The following is a 22,158-nucleotide window of genomic DNA, read 5'->3' as shown; positions in this document are numbered from 1 at the left end:
TAAATATTACTCAATACTAGAGAGTCTGCTGATGAGCTATGTAAATGTTTTCCAATAAAATTAAATAGATTAGATTTGGAAAGAGAATGTTAATGTTTCTAAGGCTTTTAAAGAGTCGTCTTTATTTTTTTTTTTTTTTGAAGAGTCTTCTTTAAAAACTTTTCTGAAAAATACGTGTTTGCAGACCCTGTCATAGTGTCCTGAGCCCTAGCAGAGTGGACATCATTATTTCCATGCAGATAGAACAGGCAGAGGAAGCCATCATGTTTGAGAAGTTCTTGTCATCTGTGATCCTTTCTTGTTAATTCTCTTCATGTATTTTGCCTGCTGCTTTGTCTTGGTTGTCAGAGTTTGTTACTGAGACAAGAGTAAGATCCTCCTGCTCCGACAGTCGCAGAGTGAGTTGGCATGACGCGCCGTGAGGTGAGTCTAATTGCTGTTAATATTGGGAGGATGCATAATCCTATTAAAAAGAAGAACAGTTATAAAAAAATAAATAAGTGGTGGCAAGTCTAGATTACATGAAAGAAGGACAGCCTGATGAGGGAAAACCCATTAACCTGAAAGGAAGCCATTCTTTGCTTCCAACTTAGCAGTTGTGAGCAAGACCGCATTCATACTAAATCAAAATGGAAACAATTTTTCTGAGTCATTTATAGACTTAAATATTAGGTTTTCTTATATGTGGAAAAAGAGACCCTACTGTGATTACTAATTGTTAATAGAATATCAAAGTGCCACATTAGGTAGGTTTCTAGGGAAACTTTCATCTTGTTCCCTAGGTGTTATTCATGAGTCAAAAAAGGTAACTTTATATTAGGTGGAGAGAACAATACTGTAAACCAGTGCTTCTCAAACTCCAGTGTGCATACGCCCCATCCTAGGATCTGCATAAATTGCAGATTCTGAGTCAGTAGCTCCTGGGTGGGGCCTGAGATGCTGCACTGGAGAAGCCCCCAGGAGATGCCCATGATGCTGACTCAGGGCACCTCTTGGAGAAGGCAGGCTGCAGATAACTCTTTTATAAAGAAATCCACACAATTACAGGGTAACTTGCTTTGTCATCATTTCAGGAAATTGAATGGCATTGGGATAACAAAACCAAGTCACTTGCTTTGCAAATGGAAGTGGTGAGAATGAGTCCATTTAAAGCTTCAAGGACTCCTTTATGATTTTTTTTTAAGATTTTATTTTTATTTATTTATTTGACAGAGAGAGAGAGCAAGAGAGGGAACACAAGCAGGGGGAGTGAGAGAGGTAGAAGCAGGCTTCCCGCGGAGCAGGGAGCCCGATGCGGGGCTCAATCCCAGGACCCTGGGATCATGACCTGAGCTGAAGGCAGACACTTAATGACTGAGCCACCCAGGCGCCCCTCCTTTATGATTTTTTAAAAAGTAATCTCTACACCCATTGTGGGGCTTGAACTCAACCCTGAGATCAAGAGTCTCATGCTCTGGGGCACCCAGGTGGCTCAGTCATTTAAGCAGCTGACTCTTGATTTCGGTTCAGGTCATGATCTCAAGGTCCTGGGTTCCAGCCCCACATTGTGCTCCCTGCTCAAGGATTCTCTCCCTCTTTCTCTCTGCCCCTCCTACCACTCATGCATTTTCTCTCTCTCTCTCTCTCTAAAATAAATAAATAAATCTTTTAAAAAGATCGCAAGCTCTACTGGCTGAGCCAGCCAGGAGCCCCAAGACTCCTTTAAGGACAGCTGGAATTCCTGGTAAGGTTGAAACTACAATGGAATGGGCAGAAAGGCAGAAAGTCTCTTGGTTCCTTTTGGAGCTTCATTTGTGGCCTCCTTCAATACCCCTCTTCCTGTGGTCATAGTTATTAGATGGCTACAGGAAACATGGACATATTCTGTTCATACAATAGACTTCACAACTTGAATTCATGATGCCTTAGTAAGAGAGAGCATTGTGATGAGGTCATGATCTCAGGGTCATGAGATTGAGCCCTGTATAGGGCTCTGTGCTGGGCCTGGAGCCTGCTTAAGATACTCTCTCCTTCTCCCTCTGCCCCTCCCCGCTGCTCACAAGCACATACACGTGCACGCTCTCTCTCTCTCTCAGAGAGAGAGAGCATTGTGCTTCTTCTTCTTCATCCTCGCACAAACCAGGTTGTTAAGAGAAGGCTTAACGCTGCAAGCATCTGACAGCATGCACGTTTTGCCCATTTAACCTGTGCCCAGGACATGCTGTTTATTGGTGGTTACATACGGGTAAGATCATCTGACACCCCCCCAGCATGAAGTCTGGTGTTGTAGGCTCTTGAATGCATTAATCTTAATCAAACAAGCTGAATAAGGGGGAGAACTTCAAATAATTAAGAATGCATTGGAGTCAGAAGAATTTTAAATGGGGAAAATGGGATTCTGAAACTTGACTGCACATTAACTATTCTGAATTCAGGTAATCACAAACTATCATTTATTACTTATCTGGTAAGTATGTAGGGACAGCATAAATAGAGGATAGGAAAGTGAGCTCCAACTGTATGGACGGTATGTGGGGGTATCCGTCTGCTCAGGCTGCTGTAACCAAATACCACGGCCTTAGTGGCTTCGACAACAGACAGTTATTTCTCAGTTCTGGGGCTGGGAGTTCCAAGATCCAGATGCTAGCTGATTCACTTCCTGATAAGGAACGGCCTTCTCCCTGGTTTGCAGGTAGCCTTCCCCCTGTGTCTTTAAGTGGCAGAGAGGGAGAGAGTGACCTCTCTGTCTTCCTCTTCTTATAAGGCTACTGATTTCCTTCTGAGGGTCCTAACCTCAAAATGCCCTACCCCATCCAGCCCAAAGTACCTCCCCAAGGCCCCATCTCCAGATACCATCGCATTGGGATAGGGTTTCAACATGTGATTTGGGGGGCACCGTTCAGTCTCTAGTAGTGCGAAAGGCTGATGAGATGGTGGTGACTTTGTAATTCTAACACGAGCACAAAGACAAAGACTTTTTTGTTGCTTTTCAACTTATATGTACTTTTTACATTTGTTGTCTCTAGAACCACAAGTGTGTGTGTATCATACTGATGTCCCATCTGGAAATAAGGTCCCTGATGACAGTGCCGTCACATTATTGAAGGCTCCTCATTCTAAAATCAGTTTATTCTCCTACCCACAATATCACCTTTAAAAAAGACAGTTGTGACGAATTTACTAACTTACGTAATCTTACTCTATGAAGACAAATTTAGTCCTACTTCACGAAGACAAATTTACTTCTAGCATGTTAGAAAAAAATCTACACTTTCTAGTACTCACTGGAAAGCGAACATGGCAGACAAATGTGACATGGAAAGACTGGCTTCCTAGGACAAATGCATGGGGGTGATGGATAAAATGGAGCAACAAACTGCCCAGATGTCAGAAACAAAGCAAGAAACCAAAGCCAAAGCAAAAAGTACAGCCAATGGTGCAGGGACCTCTGGGAGTTTCAGCTTTGGGTAAAGGCCCTTGGGGATGAGGATGGGCAGGGGAGGAGGCAGAGCTGGGGGCAGAAAATCAGGCCTTACCCTTGCTGGGCAGGGAAGCTGAAGCCAGCCCCCTGCAGAAAGCCTGGAGCCTCAGGAGAGCTAGCAAAACTCCACTCATTGGTCAAGGGAAGGAGCAAGGAAGTTTGCTATAATTGAGCCCAAGAGTGGGCACAAGCCAGGAAAGGGACATCATTTGAGAGCAGCTGATACCAACCTAGGCCACATCCTGAGAGGTCTGAATTTATACTATTTGCCTAGAAAGCTAGCTCTAAGTCCATTTCTTGGAATGCACTCTCTAAGCCAATAAATTAACATAAAAATACATCCAGAGCCTTGAAACCCCTATGAATCTGATAGAAGCAGAGCATTCTGTGAGGTCACTTTCACAACCTCTGGGTCAGAACCTGGCTAGTCTGCTAGGGCTACCATAACAAAATGCCCCAGACTGGGTGTCGTAAGCAACAGAATAAGGCTGGAAGTCCAAGATCAAGATGTTAGCAGGTTTGCTTTCTCCTGAGGCCTCTCTGCTTGGCTTGCAGGCAGCTGCCTTCCTTCTCTGTCCTCACATGGCCTTTCCTCTGTGTGTGCACATCCTTGGTGTGTCTTGCACTTTTTTTTAGAGGAGGGTGACAGAGGGAAAGGGAGAGAGAGAATCTTAAGCAGGCTCCATGCCCAGCATGGAGCCCAATACAGGGCTTGATCTAACAACCCTGAGATCATGACCTGAGCCAAAATCAAGGTCAGATGCTAAAGCCACCTACGCACCCCTGTGTCTCTTCCACTTCTTATAAGGACATCATTAGTCATATCAGGTTACCCTTATGAACTTATCTAATGTTAATCACCTCTTTAAGGGGCACCTGGCTGGCTCAGTTGGTGGAACGTGCAACTCTTGATCTTGGGGTTGTAAGTTCAAGCCCCATGTTGGGTATTGAGATTACTTTAAAAAAAATCACCTCTTTAGGGGCACCTGGGTGGCTCAGGTGGTTGGGCATCTGCCTTTGGCTCAGGTCGTGATCTCTAGATCCTGGGATCGAGCCCCATGTCGGGCTCCCAGCATAATGGGGAATCTGCTTCTCTCTCTCCCTCTGCCTCTCCCCCTGCTTGTGCTCTCTGTCTCTCTCTCAAATGAATAAATAAAAAAAAAAAAAACTTTTAAGAAATCACCTCTTTAAAGGTCATATGTCTAAATACAGTCACATTGGGGGTTAGGGCTACAACATATATGAGTTTGGGGTGGGTGACATGGTTTAGTCCATAACAGAAACCTCTCTCAGAAAAGCAAATGAACCCATTGAAGATGAATTCACAACCAGCAAAACAAAATGTTACAAAGTACATAAGGAATGCTACCTTATAAGAGAGTTATCAGAGGCAACAATCAAGAGACTTAGCCCCAAAACAACTACAGATGGCAGAACAAAAATCAGACACTCCAAAATAACTAGAATGAGGAAAGAGATCTTTAAAAAGAATTGAAAATGTAACAAAACAACAGGATGCCATGGAAATAAAGAACAGGCAGATTTGGAAAGAAACAAATGGAATGTCTGGCAATGGACATTATAGTCATTACAATCTCACTGAATAAGTTAAATTAGCATATTAGACACATCAGAAGAGAAATTTAGCCAATTGGAAGATATAGTTGAGGAAACCACCTTGAATGAAGTACAGAGAGAAAGAGGTGGAGGAGATGAAAGAATGGTTCAGGGTGTGGAAGACAGAATGAGAAGGTCCAACATGCACCTGCTGTGTCTCAGGGAGACACAGGGAGAGAGGGGCAAATGGGAGACAGGCAATATTCAAAAAGAAAGTTAGTGAAAATTTTCTATAATGAAATATTGGAAACTAAACATTGAAGAAATACACTGATTCTCAAGTAGGAAAAACAAAAACAAGTGTATATCTAGTTTGAAAAAAATCCAGTAATTCCAATGTTTCCCACAAAGGAAACCTCAATAAATAACAAAAAATTGGTTTCAGATAGAACATATTCTCTGATCATAATGCAGTCAAATTAGAAATTAATAACAAGCAGTAGCCTCTAGGAAAATGAAAATGACCACAATATCAATAAAAAGGGTCTGAATAACACACTACATCAACACGTGCAGTGAGTCTTTTAAAACTATGGGGCTCCCGGGTGGCTCAGTTGGTTGAGCATCCCACTGTTGATTTCAGCTCAGGTCATGATCTCAGGGTTGTGAGATTGAGCCCCCGGTGCGGGTCAGGCTCCACACTGACTGTGAAGCCTGCTCAAGATTCTCTCGCTCCCTCTGCCCTTCCCCCACAGCTCATGGATGCACATGCGCATGCCCTCTCTCTCAAAAAAAAAATTATATCAGCACCTCAGTATATACAAGAAAGTGAATCTTTATGGTATTTGGTGTATAGTTGTACCTTAATACTTAAAATTCCGGTTTCATAAGCAAATACTTTTCCTTTGCCTCATGGCTCTTCCTGAAACGGTCTTGTTAGCTGTGTCTGCCTTTGATACTAGAGAACTATATTTTGTTGCTGCTTTACAAAGAGCTTTCACATACATTCTGTCATCATCTAATTTCTCGCCCTTGGTGTTAGAAATCAGGGAGGCATTTCCAACATCCTGGACCAGCATGCAAATCACTTACCAATCTGTGAAAGAACAAGTGCTTCTGGAATCAGAAATTCTTAACAACTGAGGTTACTTTTCCTCGCAGCCTATAGAGAATTCATTTGGGCATCCCCAGGGAGCACAGCCCTGCAGAGGGAAGTTACTGACGTTAAGGATTGAGGAGCTTGAAGGCAGCCTTCTCTCACCAGTATTAAGGATTAGACACACGTTCGAATAGATTTGTTGTCTAGATGATTAAGAAGAGAACGGTGTGAATAGCCCTGAAATATCTGCTAATGGAGCAGAGACCACATAGAAGCACTCATTTTTTCCTTTAAAATCTGACTAGGAAAATTAAATAGACTTTTAAGACTTTATAACGTGGTTTGCAAAAGAAAAAAAAATTCTCAATTGACTTAAAAAACATGATAATGTTGGCTTTGGGCTCCCTGAAGACTTAAAATTCTGTGGAGGATTATGTGCATGTAATTTCTTTTAATAAACCACCCATAGAGGTCTGCTTTGGAAAGATTTAATCCCTGAATGTGTTTGTAGAGAATTCTGGTTGCTCTTCCAGAGAGGCAGGCCCCTGTGCCTTGAGAAGTGTCACGTGGGCCCAGTCGCAGCCCCAGGCACAAGCAAACAGCAAAGCATTTGACATATAATTCTTCTGGGTTTTTTGTTTTTATTTCTCGGTATATGTCACTGAGGTGTCTCCTCTCCTCTTCATCTGTGTTGCTTTGGTTTTACCTGGAGCCGATCTTGACCTCGACTCTTTCTATTCACTGGCTTCCACAAGAAATACAATCAGTCCACAATCCTTAAAGAAGATTTGAGGTGGCATCATAAAAAGCTGCATCCCACACTATGCAAAGTTCCACCCCATCACCCCAGTGAACATCTCTTACCCCACCCCTGCCCCCGAGTCCCCAGCGATGGGGAGTCACCTGTGAGGATATGCTCTGCAACACAGTCCCAGCGGGAGACTCACTCCATACTCCTGCCCCCAGGATTTTCCCTAAAGTCATCTGTTTGCCACCCACCTTGCCTATTAAGCTGGGTAATTCAGTCACCAAGCCCCAGTGCCCTAGCTTATGCCAGCACCCAGTAAGCTGGCAGCCCTCCAGCTACAAGAATTAATCCTCAGAGAGCAACAAGGGTGACAATCAATAATAATTCTGTTACATATGAAGGTAAATGCTTTGTTAAACTAGCAGTACTGACATTCCCCCCCCACCACCACCTTTGTCTTATAAATACATTAAAATGTAATATAAAGGAATTTTTAAAGAAATGCAATCATCAAACAACAAATTGGTTATATTTCCACAATTGTTATTAAAATACCATAACTAAAATTTTAATTTATATTGGGGTAGACAGAAACTTCTGGATTTAAAACCCCACTGACTTGGGATTTCTGAGCAGTTTCTAAGCTCAGTGAATACCTGAGGCTTTAAAAAGGTTCGTACAGCCCTTGACTCAAGTTTCAAATGTTTTTAATTCAGTTCTTACCCAAATTAATCTCAGTAGGTGTTCAGTAATTATTGGTGTAATGAATGGGAAGGTCTGTATATGTTACCACCTCCAGATAATCCGTGGGCCAAAAGTCTGCCTATCTTCTGATATGTCTTCTCTTTTTTCCTTTACTTGGACAAAAATAAAAACAAAATACACTTATCTCCCTTGCCCAAACAGAAACAAAAACAAAACAAAAAAATAGAAAAAGAAATATCAATAAAATAACAATAGTATTTTGTATGATAAGTAAAAGTATTCAATGAAATGTTTTCAATAACCCCTCGCTTCATTGTATTTAAAAATAAAAAATGTTAGCCTCCAGCATATTATTTTCTCTACCTCCCTTTAATTTTATCAGATTTTAATTTAGTCAGTTCATTATGATGCCTGCAACTTAATAGACTCTTTCATCCAAGGAATAATTTATTTCTTGAAGTCAGTCAATTGACTGAAAAACAAACAAACCATTGAGTATCAAAAACCACTTGGAACTTGAAACAGTGGTTTGTACACATACGTAAATAATTATCTCCATATAAAATCCTAGAGTCATAAGTTCATAGAATTTTATTGGTTAAAACAGAATGATATGATTCGCAGAAATTGAGAAAAATTAAAGAATCATTTTACATAAATTAGCCTTCAGTATTTATTTTTTTAAAGATCTTATTTATTGGACAGAGAGAGAGAGAGAACAAGCAGGGGGAGCAGCAGAGGGAAAGGGAGAAGGAGGCTCCCCGCTGAGCAGGGAGTCCGATCGAGCAGGGGGCTCGATCCCAGAACCCCGGGATCATGACCTGAGCTGAAGGCAGACGCTTAACCGAATGAGCCACCCAGGCGCCCCTAACCTTTAGTATTTAGACTACTTCTTCCAGCCTCATTATGCCAAAATTTCCAGAGATAACACTTTGATGAGCATTAGTTAAGTCAAGTAAGGTAGAAACACAGCTGCTGATGGACTGCCTGCCTGGGGATCCGAGTCTTGGACAATGACGTTCCTATAAAGTTGTGTATGGAATCTAACAGTGATTAACTTTCAAGTCAAGCGTTATTTCCCTCAAAAAAATATGAAATTCTCAAGGATATGTGTGATAATTTGGGAAAGGGAGGAGACATGGATAAAGAGAGAGAGTCTGGAATACATCTTCCAAAGAGAGATTTGTAGTAGAAAGATACTGAAAAAAATTTGGTAAAGTAATTAAGGACAGTTCCTCATGAATGTTCTATGCCTTGTAGTCTTAATTTCTTTTATTCTAAAGATTTCATGAGGGGCTTCTGGGTGGCACAGAGGTTAAGCGTCTGGCTGACTCTTGGTTTCAGCTTAGGTCCTGATCTCAGGGTAGTGGGATCGAGCCCAAGTTAGGCTCCCCACACAGCGTGGAGTCTGCTTGAGATTCTCCCTCTCTCTGCCCCTCCTGTTTGTGCTCTCTCTCTCTAAAATAAATAGGTAAATCTTAAAAAAAAGAAAAAAAGATTTCATTAGACATGAAGATGGTCATCGTTATTCTTTGACTTTTCATTGTTCTTTCCTAATTTTTGCTTCTTTCTGAAACATAAATCTATCTTTGAGATAATGACTTTATTAAAGTTACATCAAACAACTATTTTAAGATTAAATCAAACAGGAGAATGCACTTTCTTTGGAAAAAAATGATTAAATACAGTTTCCCTAGTGGGAGAGTTAAATAGAAATGATTTTAGGGGCGCCTGGCTGGCTCAGTCGTTAAGCGTCTGCCTTCGGCTCAGGTCATGATCCCAGGGTCCTGGGATTGAGCCACGCGTCGGGCTCCCTGCTCCGCGGAAGCCTGCTTCTCCCTCTCCCTCTCCCCCTGCTTGTGTTCCCTCTCTCGCTGTGTCTCTCTGTCAAATAAATAAATAAAATCTTTAAAAAAAAAAATAGAAATGATTTTAAATCAAACTTGCCCTGGATAAGGGGTCTGCTTGTAAAACTTGGAATATCTTTTTAAAGTAGAATGTTTATTACACAGTCTTGGAAAAACATTTTAATACATATGACAAGGTGTTAATTTCCTTAATGCTAAATGTTCTTACGTATGGATACAAAGGTAAACAAGTCAATTTAAAAACAATGAACAGTTTATTTGCAGTGAAAAAACTGATAAATATATACAAAGTTCAAGCTCAGTTATAATTGAAGAAATGAAAACTTCTAAAACTGAGAAGTGATTTTTTTCTTTCATATTGCCAGGGATGAAAATAATTTGTTTTGGGCATGAGACATCTGCAGTCTCAGGTACCATCAGTAGGAGTGTAAATTGATACAACCTTTTTCAAGAGCGATTTGGCAGGATGTATTAAATGTTAACATGTAAATTTTACTTTTAAATGTAAATTACACATCTTTTGATCTTCCAATTCCATTTAGACATTTATAGTTTTTTTACACATGTGAACAAGAATAATCATTGTCGGGACGCCTGGGTGGCTCAGTCAGTTGGGCGTCTCCCTTCGGCTCAGGTCATGATACCAATTGAGTCCCGCATTGGGCTCCTTGCTCAGTGGGGAGCCCGCTTCTCCCTCAGCCGCTCCCCCTGCTTGTGCTATCTTTCTCTCTCTCTGACAAATAAATAAATAAAATCTTTAAGAGAAGAATAATCGTTGTCATATTATTTGTAAATAGCCAAATACCCACCAAAGATCTGTCCATAACAATCTGGTTCTTTCATATGTTAGGGCACATGTATGCTTGCCTGCAAATGTTCATAGGAAGGAAAGAGTTATATATGCTACTAGGAAGAAGTCCAAGATAAACTGTTTTGTGCAAAAAAAAGGCAAGTTAGAGAACATATATAACATAATCCCACTGGTCTAAAATAAATATTTTATGTATATGCTCCGGAAAAACCACAGGGAAGTGGGAGAGTAGAAGGACTTTTTATTCATATATTATTCTGTCCCATACCATTTCTTTGCTTTTCTTTCTTTCTTCTTCGTTTCACTTTTGCCCTGTTTTGTTTATTCTTTTGTTTGGTTGGTTGTTGTCATGAACATTTATTATTTATATAAAAATGTATAGCTAATGGAGAAAATAATTTTTACTTTAATTAAATATTTTGTTTCAATGTTCCTAAATCTTCTGGGAACCACAACAGACTGGGCTTTTTACAAGAACAGAAACAGGATTAGGAATATCATCAGTCCCTGTTTCTCTTTTCTCCCCCATGAATTTCCTAGTGGGGAGACTCTTCCTTAAAAGTTGACTAAGGAGATGAAGGTGCCCCTGAGGTCAGAAGAAGATGCTTAGGGACATGGTTGGGCACACCAGGTCTGAGGGGGAAGTGGGTTTTAAAAGCAAAAGTTAAATATGCATTTCCAAAACAAAATCCCCCAAAACAAACCCGTACGTACATGCAGCACTTTTTCATCTTTTCTCATACTGTCTCATTTTGCTGCTGTTAATTAAGACGAAGGGGAAGTGGAGAGGAATTAAAGGCACAAGAGGAGGCTCCTATTTTGAAGCTCGCTTTTGTAGGATGGATCCAGTTCCGGATGACTCTTCCAGTTGTAAATAGCAGCGACAACAAGAACCAAAAGTATTTTGCTTCCCATCATGTAGATGTCAGTTACATGATAAGAAAAAAAATAAAATATTCATGCTACAGGAAAGTGGCTTTTGCAGACTGGAAAGCAACTCTGATGCACTTAGAAATGCTTATTTCAGGGAGATTTTCTGCTCTTGGACTCAAGGCACTGAAAGAAAGAAAGAAACAAACAAAAAAAACAGAAGCGTTGTCCTAAAGGCTGTTTTATGTATTCCTCTTATATTCCTTCAAATTTTCTTGCAAACTCCTTTGGAGGTTAAAGTTTATTTCAGGAGGTAATATCTTGGTCGAAGCTGCTTTTCAATAAGGAGGAGGGTGGATTCAACTGCCCTCGTCCTAATTGCTTTGTGAAGCCTTCCCTTCTTCCTAATCTCACTGTAGTTTCTTAAGAAATGAGGCACTTACCTATCCCAAGGGGTTAAATGGAGATTTCTGCTGCAGAGGATAAAGTAGGTAGTTTGCTGCATTAATCATTGAATAACATCAATCACACCTCCACTTGGGCAGTTAAATTTCTGTTGAACAAAGTACAGAAGTACCTGGGGAATGTCTCCCTCTTCATAAGTGGTGTTATTAGACATCTGTTAAGAAGGCCTTGTAAAAATAGATGGGGTGCAAACAAAGTGTTTGGGGTGCAAACAAAGTCATTTTAATGCTAACGCAAAGCTAGGCACATAATGAGTAAAAATTATCGAGTAAATAAATTATATTCCAAAGTAAATTATTGTGCCACTTCCCTTAACAGTCTGTTAATCACCTTCTCACTCCACACTCGTGCTCGTGTGCTCGTTGCGGCAAGAATGATCTTTCTTAAGCACCATTTTGATTTTTCAGACCCATTCTCAGAAGCTATAATAAGTCAAAATTTTTGCTCTTGTAAAATCCATATTGCTGATCCATGTTGAAAGGTTTTCTAACAATTGGTCCCTTCTCCCTAATTTCCCTTTTTAAAAATTATTGTACATTCTTATTATCTTTGCTAGCCTAGAACACATGTGAATCTGCCTCATAATTTGCTTTGCCCCCTCCAAATGCTACTTCTGCCATCTGCAATGCTTTTTACCCTCTGCTTTACCATTCCAGATCAATCCCACTCTGCTCTGACTGTCATTTGTCATTCCAGCCAGCTTTGCAAGATACATACAAGATAAATACACCGGATGGTGTATTTATAATCATAAAGTTATGGAGAGTTTTATTTCTGTTTTACATGACTTCATGTCAATTCAATGCAATCTTAATGATCTTTAGTGGAATATTAGCACGTTGGAGGGAAAGGCTGCTTTTACGACTTTTTTATTCATACAAGACGCTTCATGACCTACTTAATTTCGAGGGTCTGATAACAACTCAGAAGAAGATCAAAGTGATTTCATTTGAAAATAAAAAAATATATTGGTGGGTCATATCAATATCATTGATGAGTCTATAATGAAAAAGGGTCAAATAATTGCAAATCAGTCTAAAATTATGATGAAATTCAAATATAAGTCCCAATTTAGTAGAATTTGTCTTTTGTTTTTTGTCAGAACATAAAAAAAAAGCATAAAGTTCATTTTGAGAAATTAAAAAAAATTATTAGGAGGAAGATACCATATCAACTATTATACAAATATTTAAAAGCTAGAATAAAGTTATGGCCCTGATAGAGAAATAGATATATATATTAATAGAACATAACTGAAAGTTCAAAAGTGATCCTTGTATGTAAGGAGAATTTAGTTTTTCCTAGAGATGGCATTTTGTATCAGGAGATAAAGGATGACCTATTTAATAAAAGGTGAAATGTTTGGTTAATCACTTGGGGAAATAAAAATTTGGATCCCTACAATATAACAAAATAAATGTCAAATGGATTAATAATTCCTAAATAAGTCAAATAAAAATAAAACAACACACAAAAGTATTTCATAGGCAAATATTTCTATAGTCTGTAAGAAGAGAGAACTTAAAGTTCTGATGAAGAAAGTAAAGTCCTGATAAACTTTAAAAATTCCACATAAAAATACCACAATCAATGTTTAACAACAATGAACTGACTGAAAAAAATATTTATAATATGTAAGACAGAAAAGGATTAAGTACTCAATATATAGTCTTCTAAAATCCGTAAGAAAAAGAATGCTTTGATAGAAAAATGGGTAAGGAACTTACAAAAGCAACATAAAATAAACACAAATGGCAAACAGTTTTTAAAAAATGTTTAACCATTTCAGTAATCCAAAAAGTGCAATCATATTTTTGGCCCATCTGATTGGCAAAGTGAAATGAGTGGAATTTGGCAATACATCTGAAAAACCTTTAATAGGATATATCCTGGGCGCTTGGTTGGCTCAGTCAGTTAAGCATCCAACTCTTGATTTAGGCTCAGGTCATGATCTCAGGGTGGTGAGATCAAGCCCCACGTCTGGCTCCATGCTCAGAAAGGGGTCTGCTTGAGATTCCTTCCCTCCCTCTGCCCCTCCGCCCATGCTCTCTCTCTCTCAAATAAATAAATAAGATCTTTAAAAAAACAGATACAAGGATATATCCCATGACTTATGCATCCCATTAGAAGAAGTAGGGAAATATAGGCACAAATGAATGCTTATAGCAGCTGATCATTACAGCAAAATATTTGGGAAAACATGTTATTCAGGAAAATCCCAAATAATAAGGCTTAAATAAAGTAGATACTTGTTTTCTTGCCATGCAAATGAAAGTCTTGAGATAAGCAATCCACATTGCAACTCCATGATATTGCAACTCCATGATTAACAGTGATGCAGGTTCATTCTATCTTGTATCTACATCCTCATAAACATGAGGATTCTACCTTGTGGTCCAAGATACCTAATTGACCTCCAAGTGTTTCATCCATACACACAGGAAGTAGTGTATGGAGATAACACTAGGAAGATATGAAGGAAGAAAGGCACAGTTCTTCTTTTTGAGGATACATCCTAAAACTTGAACATGACACTTCAGTTTGGTCACATGGCCACACCTAACAGCAAAGCAAACTGGAAAATAAGCCTCTATGCCAGACAGCACCTGCCAGCTAAAAAAACTAGGAGTCTCGTTACAAAGGAAAAAGATGAGAAAGGGGTTTAAGGGACAAGCTGCAGTCTCTGCCACATAACCAAAATGTTGACTTATAAATGGTTCAACAACAAATAAGTTATGGTTCATTCAGACAGCAAAATACTCTGTCATTATTAAAATGATGGTACGGATCTACAGTTATTAACATGGAAAAAGATGCCCAATGTATTATTAAATGACAAACCAGTTCATGAAATTGTTTTTATGGTATGATCCTATCATCTCTATCTATCTAGTTGCCCTTTCATATATTTTATCTATTGATTGATCGATCAGTCTATCTTAAGATGCTTTTTTAGTTTTTAAAGTGATAGAATTTCTAAATTACTTTGTTGGCTTTTAAATTTCTGATGATATTGCATTGTGATATGAAATGTGCTGTATATGAAATGAATTCTTTGGTATTTGTTGTGACTGGATTGTGTCACTCTCTAGTAATTATCTGTTTTCCCTAATTACTGGGGGCAGGATTCTGTATACGTTCGTTAGAGCAAGCTTATTAATTGTGTTGTTCGAAACATTTTATATTTCCTAATTATTTATAAGCTTTCTATATCAGTTTCTGAGAGATGTGTTAAAAATACCTACCATGCTCAGGTCATGATCTTGGGGTCTTGGCATGGAGCCCCGGGTCAGGATCCCTGCTCAGCGGGGACTCTTCTTGTCCCTCTGCCCCCCTGCTCGTGCTGTCTCTCTCTCTCTCTCTCTCACAAATGAGTAAATAAAATCTTTTTAAAAAGTACCTATCATGATGGGGGGATTTAATAATTTCTTTAGTATATATATCATTATTTACCTTTATATATATTTTAAGGCTATATTTTTGGGTGCATGCAAGTCAGGATTATTATAATTTTTTGGTAATTGTTCTTTTTATTGTTAAATGATAGCCCCCCCCTTTTTTTAAGTAGCCTCTATGCCCAATGTTGGGACTTGAACTCACGACCCTGAGATCAAGAGTCCCATGCTCTACCAACTGAGCTAGCCGGGCACCCCAATGGTCGTCCTTTTTAATACCTAATATTATTGCCTTAAATTCTTTTTTATTAAAGATTTTATTTTTAAGTAATCTCTACACACAATGTGGGGCTCGAACTTACAAACCCTGAGATCAAGAGTCACATGCTCTATCTACTGAGCCAGCCAGCGCCCCTATTACCTTAAATTCTATTTCATCTGATTAGTATTGCTTTTCTACCTTCATTTGTTTAGTATTTGGTATTTTTTTTCCATAATTTTACTTCAAATCTTTTCTGTTTGCAAAGTCAGACATACAGAATTTGTATTTCAATTCAGATAATTTCTGCTTTTTAATAGCTGAATTCGATGTTTACATTCATTAGGACTGCTGATAGTTGGATTTATTTCTACCATTTTATGTGTTCTATTTAACATTGTTTTTCTTGTTATTTGGGTTTTTTCTGATTCTGATTGGATTGATTTTGTTACCTTTTTCCTTCTTCAACATTCTGGAAGATATAGATTCTATTTATATTAGAGGTTACCCTTAAATTTTGAGTATGCTGCATTCAACTTAAGACTACATTTAATCAATAGCTCTGTTCTCTCTTCTCCCGTGTTACTGTTGTCTAGTTTATTAGTTTCACCTGTTTTTAAAAGTGTCCCCAAATTGGTCTTTATTACTAGGATTGTAAGGTATCCCGTACATAGTTCTTCTCTTCCTCTCTGAAATTCAGAACCAATATGGAGAACGAGGGGAAGAAAGGCAGGAATTAGAGGTGGGACATCAAAATACAATATTAGTTTTATTTCAGATAAAGCTGATCGGACAAAGTGATTTTAGATCTGTGGCCAGATGGGCTTGCTGATACTTTATTCCTGAATTAGATGGACTTAGCTCCTGACGGCACAGCAAGACAACAGCAGGTCTCCCTAATAAGGTTGGTCATTCACCACCTGGACCCAGGCAGACCAGAATGCTCCTTCTGTGGAGGCAGCAGATCCGAAAGGAGAGAGAATAGCAGGGCTGAGCCAAGCATGGTGAGGTGTGCCTCCTAAACTTTCCCATTCTCTTGCCTTTGGGTGGAATGGTTAAGGAAGCAGAAAGAAGTTATGAGTATTCTTATATTATCACTTGTGGAGATAAGAGAACTTCTCCTTTCCATGGATATATGAGTGGGAAGTAATCGTTCCTCTAAGAATTATGACTATTACTGCTGTTCTTGTTAATATTGTTTTCGATCGTTCCTGCTACATGCTGTTTACGTGAAGCTAATGTTTCAGCTGCAGCGCCCTGAACTTGATAGACCCTCCCCTGGCTCTGGTACCAGCAAGCAGCTGCACTCCAAGACAGCGGAGGAATGGAGTCCTGCTAGTCTGGAGGTCGTTTTTCTTATCCTGGTGGTGGTCTTGGAGCTGCAGGAGAAGGGGGTGGGCCTCGGACAAGAGTCAGAGTCCCCGGTGACAGCCTGCACTCCGAGGATTCCATCGAGCATCAGCATCTTCCTCAGTGACAAGAATCTGATTGAGACACTACTCGCCTCTTAGCTTGAGGGTCACGTGACTTGGCACAGCCCTCCGCTGAGAGCCTCCCGGGCTAGGTAGGGCTGGGAGGGGTCCTCGGTGTGGTGAAAGCCCGCCGACCTCATCAGCTTGGCGTGACAGTGAGATCAGAGCGCTGGGGTTATCCGAAGCCTCCCTCCACTACCAGTAATGAATGGGAAGCTAAAATAAAGTTTTCTAAACTACGACTGATTTTTTTTTAAAAAAAGGACAACTTTTGACCAACTGTGTTAGAAGACTGATGTGTCTTTCTACCTCTTTATATAGGACAATATTTAAAAGTCATTATCGCATTAAGAGATGCGCAAAGGGTATGCAGTCGAAGACTGTAGGGAATGAAATGTATTATAGAGGGGGTGAAATTATAATAAAATTAATTAAAGATTGCATTACATTCCTGGGTTTGTGAGTTTTTGTAGCATTTAGCTGCAATCTATTTATTTATTTTTTTTTACTTATTTTTTAGTTTCAAGTTTTTATTTAAATTCCAGTTAGCATACAGGGTAATATTAAAATACATCATAATTTTAGTTTCAGGTGTAGAATTTAGTGATTCATCACTTACATACAATATTCAGTGCTCATCACAAGTGCCCTCCTTAATCCCCATTACCCATTTAGCCCATCCCCCACCCACATCCCCTCCAGCAGCCCTCAGTTTGTTCTCTATAGCCAAGAGTGTTTTATGGTTTGCCTGCCTTTTTTTCTTCCCCCTATGTTCTGCCATTTAAATTTTTATTTGTTGTGATTTCTGTTCTCTTTCTAAGGAAATGTAAACTTTTTTTTTTTTTAAGATTTTATTTTAAGTAATCTCTACACCCAGTGTGGGGCTGGAACTCATAACCCTAAGGTCAAGAGTCGGATGTTCCATCGACCCAGCCAGCCAGGCATCCCGGAAATGTAAACTTTTGTACCTAATTTTCTATTAATCCTTTAATATTCTTTTCTTAAAATGGGTTCCCCAAATTATGCAAGCTTTAGGTCCCACAAAACATGGATCCACCTCTGTTTATTTATTTATTATTATTATTATTAGTGGGGGGGCAGAAGGAGAGGGAGAGAGAGAGAAGTTTTTTTTTTTGAGAGAGAGAATCTTAAGCAGGCTCCACACCCAGTGCAGAGCCTGACGCCGGGCTCGATCTCACGATCCTGAGATCATGACCTAAACCAAAATCAAGAATTGGACACTTAACCAACGGAGCCACCCAGGCGCCCCCACCTGTTTTTAGTTTTATAAGAAGGTTTGCCAGTTTCTTTGCTTACTTCTCCTCCGTGTTTCTCACATCTTTTTTCTGGGTCCATTTTCCTTCTTGCTCAAGTACATCTTTTAGTAATTCTTCCCATGAATGTCTGTTAATGACTCTACTTATTTCCTCTCCTGTCAGAGACCACTATTATCCTAAATTTAAGATTTATCATTTCTTTGTTTTCTTTGTAGTTTCACAAGAAAAGTTAATTGTTACACGTTTTAAAACTTTTTTACCAGTTGACTAATGGTGTATATATTTTTCAAATTTGTTTTTTCCACTCAAAATTATGTTCCTAGATTCTACTATGTTGTTGAGTATAGCTATAATTTATTCCTAATCATTACTGTATTGTATTCCATCACCCACGTTTTACCCATTTTACTGTTACTGGACATTGGCTTATTTCTAGTTTTTTACTAGTAGGGGTAATGCTACTTTAAACATTTGCATAAATGCCTCTTGGTGATCGATAGTTTCTCTAGAGTTTATACTTAGGAGTGGAATTGCTAGGTCATAGAGTATAGACATCTTCATAAAGCAAAATCTGTTTCCAAAATGACTGTACTAATTTACATTCCCATCAGTACTATATGACAAATTGCCTTGCTGCACATCGCTGCTGGATGCATGATAGTTTTAGACTTGAATATTTGCCAATTTTATGGATATGTAATGGTTTTTTATAGTAGAATTAACTTGTATTTTTCTGATTGGTAATGAGACTGAGGGACATTTTATATGTTTATTGGCCATTTATATTTTTTATAAAATACTTGTGTAATTCCTTTGGTCCTTTTTTAAAAATTGGTTTGTTTTTTGCTTATTGATTTATAAGAATTCTTTACATAGTCAGGATACTAATCCCTTGACAGTTATATATTTAGCAAGTATATGTTGTATATAAAAATATATTTAGCATATCTCCTTCCAGTCTGTGGCTGATCACTTCGTTCTCATTATGGTGGCTTTTGATAAAATGGATATTGTTATTTTTAATGTAGCCAAATTTGTCAATTTTTCCTCTCTGGTTTTCAGTTTTTATTTCTTGTGTAAGAAAATGTTTATATCCCTGAGATTATAAAAGTATTCTCCCATATTTATAGTTTTGTATTTTGTATATAGTTCATTAATTCATCTAGAGTTGATTTTTGTATATGATATGATGAAGGGGTATAAGTTCTAATTATCTTATGTATCTTATCAGTGCTTGTTTTTTTTGTGTATATCTTCTTTTCTTCTATCTCACTTGTTATACAAGATATATTGTTAGATACAGGAAAACGGTACTCTGAGAAAAATATATAGCCTCAATACTTAAAGGTTGAATATTAAATAGCTGTGTTTCCAAGTTTGAAAGTTAAAGAAGAATAATAGAAAAAACACACACACAAAGGAAGTAGAATAAAAAGCACTATAAAGAGCTGAAACCAATTAAATAACCATCATATAAATAATAGACCAATTAAACAGAAATCGTATTAAATAATAGGCTCAAGGAAGCCAAAATATTGTTCTTTGAAAAAATTAACAAAGTAGATAAACTCTGGTGTGACCACTCAAGAGAAAAAGCACAGATAAATTTCATTAAATTGATAAAGGTGTCATAAGTTTAGATGTAACAGAGGCAAAAAAGATAAGGAGATGCTTTTCATTAACTTTATGCTGATTAAATTGAAAATGTAAAAGAAAACAAACAAATTTCCAGAAAAAATGTGTATTGATTTTATGTCTATATTGCTACACTCTTACCAATGCTAATACTTTCTGTGTGGATAATTTTAGGTTTTCTACATAAAACAACCGTACAACATGTGAATTGTAACAGTATTTTTCTTCTCCCCTTATCTCTCATAATGTCTCCACAAATTTCTTTCCGGAATGCCTCTTAGAAGTATGTATTAGAACTTCTCATTTTGGGGGCACCTGGGTGGCTCAGATGGTTAAGTGTCTTCCTTTGGCTCAGGTCATGATTCCGAGGTCCTGGGATCGAGCTCCGCATGGGGCTCCTGGCTCAGTGGGGAGTCTACTTCTGCCTCTCCATCTCCCTCTGCCTCTCCCCCTACTCATGCTCCCTCTCTCTGTGAATAAATAAAATTAAAAAAAAAACACACACAACTTCTCATTCTGTCTTCAATGTCTCATAAATTCTCTTTTATATTTCCATCATGTTATCTCTGTGTTGCATTACAGGTGGTTTATTCAGATCTATTTTTCAGTTGACTGTTTTATGTGATGATTTATTCATTGAGTTTTTAATTTGAATGAATTAATCTTTTATTTCCAAGAGTAAAATTTGGTCCTGGTTCAAATCTGCTTATTCTCTGTTCATATTGTCCTCTTGTTCCATTATTTCAATTCCTTCTTTTATGTCTTTAATCATTTTAAACATAGTAACATTTCTAGTCCCTTTCACAGTGTTCAATTATTGATAGGTCTATGATTTTGTTGATTATCGAGTCTTTTGATTCATCCTCATTTCCTCACATGGTTTGTAAGTTTTTATTGTGAGCTCATCTTTTATTGTGAGCTCATCTTAAGCAGTGGTGGTCCTTTCTGTGGGAGTCCTAGGTACCCTAGATTATGGATTTGTCCCAATATGTGGATTAATTTTTGGTTCTGCATGGGTCCCAGAGTTTTCATGGGCCTTGAGCAAATTTGTTTTTTCTTGCCCAACTTTTAGTTAGTGTGTCAGCTAAGAATTCTTGTGCTATAAGACTACTATATAATTCAATCCTACACTCAGGCTTGGTTTAATTTCTCAGAAGACATGTTTCTTTTTCTTTCAGATTCAGAGTCTTGAATATTACAAAATGCCTTGCTCTTTTTCCTTGTTGGAGTTCTTATTAGTGTCACTTTTATGGACTAAGCAACTTTGCAAGAGCTTTTCCTTAATCCACCCTCTTAATTCCAGATATTCATCTTGAGTGGACCCAAGGCCATGTCTTTTGTCTCCATGTGAGGTTTATACCACAACCCCCATTCTAGGTGCTGGTTGCATCAGCCCAACCTTATAACTCCAGCTACCAGAGAATTTCCTTTTCTTCCCTCTTGGCTCAATTATCTACTTTTAAAAACACAATTTATCTGTGTGGCAGTAATTTATTTTGTTTATTATATCTTAGCCAAGAGAGTGTCCACATCAGCCCTTCATGTTGCAAGAAACAGAAGTGGTAGAAGAAGTCTTGATTTACACCCAAATTTACATCACATTTAAAAAAAAGATTTTAGGGACACCTGAGTGGCTCAGTTGGTTAAGTGTCTGCCTTCGGCTTGGGTCATGGTCCCAGGGTCCTGGGATCAAGCCCTATGTTGGGCTATCTGCTCAGTGGAGAGCCTGCTTCTCCTTCTGCCTGCTGCTCTGCCTATCTGTGCTCTCTCTCTCTCTCTCTCTCTGTCAAATAAATAAATAAAATCTTTAAAAAAATAAAAATAAAAAATAAAAAAAAGATTTTATTTATTGTAGAGGTGGGGGGAGGGGTAGAGAGAAAGAGTCCTAAGCAGACTCTGCGCTAAGTGTGGAGCCTGACACAGGGCTCAGTCTCACAATCGAGATCATAGCCCGAGCAGAAACCAAGAGTCAGGTGTTTAACTGACTGTGCCACCAGGTACCCCTACATCCACATTTAAGTAAATATTCTCCATTGAATGGAATTATAGGTGATTTTGATTTTCTAGTAAAGCCTTACTTTTATTGCCTGGACTTCATACAATGACTATGTAATACATTTATTATTTGAAAATATTATAAAGTGATTTCAGTATTGAAATGAAAATTGGGTTGGGGTATCATATTACTGTAGAGTTCAAAAATTATTTTACTCTCAACTACCTATGTTAAGCAGATGGAGAAGTCACACCAAGTTCTAAAACTATTGTATATTTGACGTTAGAATGCATCACCAATTCAGATTAAGTGAGGAAAACAAATTTAAATTAGTCTAAAGCTTGAATATTTTTAATTCATTTTTTTCAAGATTTTATTTATTTAGAGAGAAGAGAGAGCATGAGTGGGGGGAGGGGAAGGGGAAGAGAGAGAATCTGAAGCAGACTCTGCACTGAGCACAGACCCCGACGTGGGGCTCAATCTCATGACCCTGAGATCATGACCTGAGCCGAAATCAAGAGTCGGATGCTTAACCAACTGA

Source organism: Neomonachus schauinslandi, chromosome 8, assembly GCF_002201575.2.
Source record: "Neomonachus schauinslandi chromosome 8, ASM220157v2, whole genome shotgun sequence".
Lineage (NCBI taxonomy): Eukaryota > Metazoa > Chordata > Mammalia > Carnivora > Phocidae > Neomonachus > Neomonachus schauinslandi.
Note: the sequence above shows the minus strand (reverse complement) of the source record.